We start from the raw sequence: 7,500 nt of genomic DNA, 5'->3' as shown, positions 1-7,500 counted from the left end.
CCCCCCAGCCACCACCACCGCCCAGCCCACAGGCCATTCGTCGCCAGACCACAGCCCAGCTGGCACGCCCTTCGCCAGCTGGAAGCGCCAACACTCTGCACGGCGATGCAGCTGGGAGATAAAGTCCGCCGTCTTGTCTTAGAACCAGCCTCCCGCCGATAATGTCTTTCTCGACAAAATTTATCGCGCTCAGGACGACCCTTTTCCTAAAAACTTTTGGTCAAAAAGGTAATCCGTTTACGGTGGGAGGCGGGGCTGCGGGACCACCCTTATTTCCGGGGCGGGAGGAGGCTGGCCCTTCGCTCCTCTCTCTCTCTCTCTCGCTCTCTCTCTCTCTCTCTCTCTCTTGTTCGCTCTCTCTCGCTCGCTCTCTTTCTCCATCTCTCGCTCGCTCTTTCTCTCTTTCTCTTGCTCGTTCTCTTTCTCTTTCTCTTTTTCTTTCAGCCCCCCCTCTCCCTCTCTCGCTCTCGCTCTCGTTCTTGTTCTAGCTCTCGCTCTCGCTCTCGCTCTTGTTCTCGCTCTCTCTCTCTCCAAGCTATGTATAAGTATATCTCTCTGGTCTATCTATATTTGTGTCTATGTATGTATATATATATATGTATGTATGTATGTATGTATGTATGTATGTATGTACCCCTTTGTGTCACCATCTATCTATCTGTCCAGTTACCTATCAGTCTGCCTGTCTGTCTCTCTGTCTATCTGACTACCTACTTACCTATCTATCTATTCATTACAGATCTGGCTAACTATATATTTATGTCTATTATATCTGCCTATCTATCTATCTCCACTTATCTCTATGTCATCATTATCATCATTTCGGGCTTTTTCGTAACTATTTTTAGATTTCTTTTTCCAAATATTTTCCCTCTTTATCATCATTTCGGGCTTTTTCGTAACTATTTTTCGATTTATTTTTCCAAATATTTTCCCTCTTCTTTCACAGACCCAAGAAAGCATAGAATGAATCTCAACAAATACATAACAAACGTGCAACGAAACACTAGAAAACGTAGACAGCAAATCTTTTATCATCAACTTTCCTCAAAAGGTCCAGAATGCCCATAAATATGGAATAAAATATCGTATTTTTTTCCCTACTCGCATACAGAAGGTAACACGCAAGACAACGTTACGTGTCGGTCCTGCGTACTCACCATAGTAAACGGGCCTTCCCAATGCCAATGGGATAAAACAGGTTCTCCTAATCAAAACACGAGGTAGAATTAGCATGCGCTTATGAAGAAGAGGAAGAAAGGGAGAAAGGAAAATGCGTGTTAATCTTAGCTAAGAAATAACCTTTACCTTTATTTACGTACGGAAGGGTAGTGAGATATAGACGTACACGTATTTATATCTACACAAACACACGCCTTAACGAGGTAATTACTATCACTAGTGAGGTGGGTTTCTCCTTGAGGTGACCGGTAGCAAGGTGGGTTCGTTGGGCCAGGTGGTGGTGGTTGGTGGGCCGCAGGGGACCATCTACCATCTCCCTACGAGACTACCGTGCAGATGTCTGTGGTGGGGCTTGAGTGCGGTCGTGGGCAAGGAGAGAGGGAGGGGAAGGGGAGGAGATGGGAAGAGGAGGGAGAAGGAGAGGTGTAGGGTAGGAGAAGAAGAGAAGGAGATGGGGAGGAAAAGGAGTTGGGGAGGGGGAGGACATGGGGAGAGGAGTGAGAAGGAGAAGGGGGAAAGGAAGGACCCACTAGAGTCCTAGAGTAAGAGAGAGAGAAAAAAAAACAAAGTAGGTACGAAACGTCTTGGGTGTTCTCGAGTAAGGGGGGATAGCTTAGCCGATTCCTTTACAAAAGTTTAATTACAACTAATAAAAAAAAGAAAAAAAAACAACAACTAAAAACACGCCGATTCCAAGACAAGAAAATGATTTATTAAATACCCCCCACTCGGTCCTCCGCCCCCCTCTCCCTTCCCTCTTTTTCCCTCTCGCGCAAATTCAGTCGAGAAAAAAATATTAATAGTACTCAACTCCCTTTTACCTTAGGATATAATTAAGATAAGAAATAACTGAATGTTAGAGGTGCATACATAGTAGCTTAGTAACAAGATAATTGTGTAGTGGGGGACCAACAAGCACATGTTCAGTAGCTTGTTTGTCATCGGGTGATAAGTGAATACCTTATAGAGACCGAGATATTATTAGCACGCGCCTTCAGGTAGCATCTCCACACATACTCTTGAATATCTGCTTTACTGTTAACATAAACAGTGTGTGCATTATCATATATAAACATTAATTGTTTTTTGTTTGTGCGCTAGGTTGTTTTTTGCCGGTCTGTTGTTTATGGCTTCAAGGGATATATCATTTGTGTTAAAAGTAGTGATGGTTGTCACTGATGGCTGCTGGTGTCAAAATCTGAATATTGTGCTCTGTGATTTCGCCTGTTTTTGGAAAAGACAAGTTTTTGTCATTGTAGTGTACGCTGTCTTTCCGAAATCTAAAATGTGAGAATGAAAGATAGATAGAGACTGAGAGAGGGGGAGATAAATAGATAAAAAGGTGGAGAGAGAGGGGGGGAAGAGACAGAGAGAGAGCACAGAAAATACATTGATGAAGAAGTTTTGCTCTATCCATATGCCTATTCTGTCTCCACATTTATCAGTAATTAACCCCTAAAATATCCTGATATAGTATTTGATTTAAACAGTCGCTTAAAACGGAAGCAAAAATACTGGGCAAAATATAAAGACAAAGGATATCCATACCAGTGTGTAGTCATACCGTCTCGTGGGGCATCTGTGATATTTTTCATAGTATTTGTATCATAATTAGCATTGGTAGCAGCTGTGGATTAGTGAAAATAATACACTAAGAATAGTCCGGCTGTATTAGTAGGATCAAGACACCCCCACCCACTTAGGAAGTAGTAGCAGCAAGACATTAATTCAATTATATGCGTGGCGACGTGGGCATGGCTGTAAACGGAGGGCTGCTGTAGTAGTAGTAGTAGTAGTAGTAGCAGACGTTATACTAGTAGTTGTAGCAGCAGCAGAGACTATAGTAGTAGTAATAGCAGCAGATACTGTGATAGTAGCAAAAAAAATATAGTAGTAGCAACAGCAGACACAATAATTATGGTAGTATAAGTAACTATAGTAGCAGCATCAGCAAAGACTATAATAGCCATACCTGCAGATGAGGATGCAGTTGTTTTACGGTAACCTCAGCATCCCAAAACGCCATCATCATCATCATCATCATCATCATCATCATCATCATCATCATCATCACCATCATCATCACCATCATCATCATCATCATCATCATCATCATCATCATCATCCATCATCATCATCATCATCATCATCATCATCATCATCATCATCATCACCACCATCATCATCATCATCTCCACAAAATAGCCACGCACCCCCATACTCCACCCCACCCCCTCCTGCCACATCCCATCCGCACAGATCATCCAACCAGCCCAGGAGACGACCGGAAACTAGATAGCCACAGTAACCATCACAACCACGAACGACCACAACCACTGACACTTCAACCAGTAAACCATTCCAACCACCAACCACCACAACCATCAACCACCTCCACCACAACCATCAACCACCACAACCACCAACCACCATAACCACCACACCCACCACAACCATCAAGCACCTCCACCACCTCAAGCCAACCAGCAGCTTAACCACAAGCACCAGCATCGTGAGAGGACGACCAGACAACCACACACGGCGAGGGGGAGGGGGGGGGGCGTACCACCCACCGCCCTTAGGGGCCGAACAAGCCACTCCTGAGTAACAAGTGTTTGTGGTAAGCAATGGGAATAAATGCATGGATAAAAGCGAACTCCTGACAAGTGTATCAGGGGATGAAAGAGAGACACAGACAAGGACGACAAAAGGAAATGTGGTGGACAGAAGGGGAGGATAAATGTTGGGAAGCGAGGGAGACGAGAGAAGAGGGGGGGGGGGGGGATAAGAGGGTAAGAGGAGGGGATGAGAGGGGAAGAGGAGGGGAGGAGGGGGAGGGGGGAGAGTGGTGGGGTAAGAGGGGGAGACAAGAGGGGAAGAGGGGGGGAGGGGGAAGAGTGGAGGGGTAAAAAGGGGGGGGAGGGAAAAGTGCGTTGGACCGACCGTGGGATTCAGTGTGCCCCATTCGAATCGTGGGGGGTTGGGGAGCGTGTGTGTGTGTGTGTGTGTGTGTGTTCATGTGCGTGCGGTCGTTCCTCTGTGTTTGCAGTTGTGTATGTGTGTGCTTGTGTCCGGATGCGTGTGAGTTTGTGTTTTGTGTGCTTGAGTATGTTTTTTGTTTGTGTGTCTGTGTGTGTGCGTGTGAATATATATTTGCGTGTATGTGCGTTTGTGAATGTGCTTGTTTGCTTGCATTGTGTGTTCCTGTGTGTATATGTTTCATAAAATATACAATTTCTTTTAAAAATGCACCTCAATCTATACATATATTCTCTCACGTATGTACGTATAACCACATTCATTATACTTCATAATATACTGATAACTATATTATCCAGGAAATTGTAGCGCGTATCTCAGACTTCAACTATAGCAGGTTTAGAGGGGGAGGGGGAGCCAGAGAGAGAGATGCAAAGGGAGAGAGGGAGAGGAAGAGAGGGCGAGGGAGAGAGGGAAATGGAGAGGGAGAACGGGAAAGGAAGAGAAAGAAAAAAATAGAGGGAGAGGGAGAGATGGAGAGGGGGAACGGGAGAGGAAGATAAAGGAAAAGAGAGAGGGCGAGGGAGATGGAGAGCGAGAGGAAAGATGGAGAAGGGGAAATGGAGAGAAAGAGAGAGGAAAATAGAAGAGAAAAGGGGAGTAGGGAGAAAGAGAGGAAGTGAAAGGTAGGGAAATGGAAGGGAATGAGAGGAAAGAAAAGAATAGGAAAAGCGGAGAGACTGAGAGAGAGAGGGGGGGGGGGAGTTGAAATGACGAGAGAAGGGAAGGCGAGGAGGGAATAGGTAAGGAGAGAGAGGGGAAGAGAAGGGAGGGGAGAAGTGGAAAGAAGAGAGAAGAGGGAAAAAGAAGGAGAAAGAAAGAAGAGAGGAAACGAGGAGGGAAAGGAAAGAGAAGGAGAGAGAGAGAGAGAAAGAGAGAGAGAGAGAGAGAGAAAGAGAGAGAAAGAGAGAGAGAGACATAAACCTCCCCCTCCTCCTCCCCCCCATCGACACACACGACCAGCAGGCCAGCAGACGAGCGTGAGAAGGAAGTAGAGATTGATACAAAAAAAATGTATAAAAAGGGGAGATTGGTGTGGGAATGCAGAGTTTTTTTTTTTTTTTTTTTTTTCAAAAGGGGAGGAAATGGTGGTTCTGGCGGGAAAGGCGGGAGTGGGGTGGGAGGGGGAGGGGGGGAGGGGGGGAGCTGTGGGTAACGGTGGTGACAACGTTATGGTGTTGTGATGTCAGTTGTCGTGGTGATGTCACGAGTGGTTAGAGAGGGGCGAGGTATTTTCTTGCTTTTTTTTTTTTCCTTTTCTTTCATTTCTTTCTTGTTTTTATTTTTATTTTTTCCTTGATGATACATTTTCTTGTTTTTTTCCCCTCTTCTTTCCATTCTCTCTTGTTTTTATTTTATTTTTTTCTTGATGACGTATTTCCTTGTTTTTTTCCTTTTCTCTCATATCTTTCTTGTTTTGTTTTTTTTTTCTTGACGACGTATTTTCTTCTTTTTTTTCCTTCTCTTTCATTTCTTTCTTGTTTTTCTTTCTTCTTGATGACGTATTTTCTTGTGTTTTTTTTTCCTTTTCTTTCATTTCTCTCTTGTTTATTATTTTTTTCTTGATGACGATGGGAAAATTCATTGGTGATATTGCGAGTCATATTATTCACAATGATAACGATAATGTTGGTGATAAAAAATACATTTTTGTTAATAATATACAAACTAAATGAAGAGCAAGGATATTAGTAATAATGATGGTCATGATTATTATAATGATAATGATGCAGATATTTCTGATAATCATATGTGACTAATGATTTTAGGAGTAATAAGAACAAATTAATAGCAGTATTAATAACAAAAGCAAAATAACAACAACGATGGTAATACGTTACTGATAACAATAATAATGATATTAATAATATCTGTAGTGATAAAAATTATGATACTTTTGGCGATGATAATCATCATTAGTGTCAATGTCATTATGTTTCCATCACCATCACCATAATCACCATCATAATAGAAATTGAAATTGATATAGTTATAAAAATAGTTATAATACCAATAATATTAACAGTGATCTAACTATATTGATATAATGATATTGAAAATGAACATGATAAAGGTGACATTCATTTCGAGAATGATTTAGATGAAAATTACTAAAAGTCAGTGAAATATCTCAATTCATATTTTCTATCTCTATTACCCAAAGCAAGTCATCTTTTATTCATGTTTTTTTTTTTTTTTTTTTTTTTTTTTTTTTTTTTTTTTTTTATTGACGTCATTTTTTTTTACGTACGCTTTCTATCCATATTACTATTTCTCTATCATTATTTTTTTTATGTTTTCTATATACATTAACCAAAGAACGACATTATTTAACCGACGTAATGGTGTGTGTATATATATATCGGTGGGAATGTATTCTATATTGATATAAGACATTTGGCGAGCACATTACGCCCCAGGAAATCTCATACCCATCCCCGCCCCCCACCCCCTCCGCGCCCATGATGAGGATAGCCCCCCTCCCCCCCGCCCTTCCGTTCGAGAACTGAGTGTAACAAGATTACTGAGGAAACACATACACACACACATGCACAAACATACATATGTATATGTGTTTGTGTGTGTGTATACATACATACATACATATATATATGCATATATATATCAATATCTATCTATCTATCTATCTCTCTATCTATCTATATATATTAAACTTCCTCTGACCCCAAACCCCATCCTTACCCATTCCAACATCGTCCTAAATCCTCCTTTCCCACATCACCCGCCTCCTTCCCTCAACCCCGCCGCTGCAAGCCTACAATTTATGCACATAATGCATGGGCTCATTATAATGGAGTGCGTATGTGCGCTCATGCAGACGTCTGTGCACGAGTATGAGCGAGTATGCACGCAAGTGTGCAGGTGTATGCGTGTTTGTGTGCACGTGTCCATGTGTGTGTGTGTGTATGCAAGAGGAACAATACACATGCGCGTCTAAACTTATGATGCATGTAAGTATGTGTATGTATATGTATGTGCGTATATGTGTATGTATATGTATGTGCGTATATGTGTATGTATATGTATATATATATGTGTAGGTGTGTGTGTGTATTTGTATATGTATATGTATGTGCGTATATGTGTATGTATATGTATGTATATGTGTAGGTGTGTGTGTGCGTATATATGTGTATATGTATATGTGTGTGTATGTATGCATGGTATGTATATTAATATATGTGTGTGTGTGCGTGTGTGTGTGTGTGTGTGTGTGTGTGTGTGTGTGTGTGTGTGTGTGTGTATGTATATGGGTAT

This window comes from Penaeus chinensis, chromosome 19 (assembly GCF_019202785.1).
Source record: "Penaeus chinensis breed Huanghai No. 1 chromosome 19, ASM1920278v2, whole genome shotgun sequence".
Classification (NCBI taxonomy): Eukaryota; Metazoa; Arthropoda; class Malacostraca; order Decapoda; family Penaeidae; genus Penaeus; species Penaeus chinensis.
Note: the sequence above shows the minus strand (reverse complement) of the source record.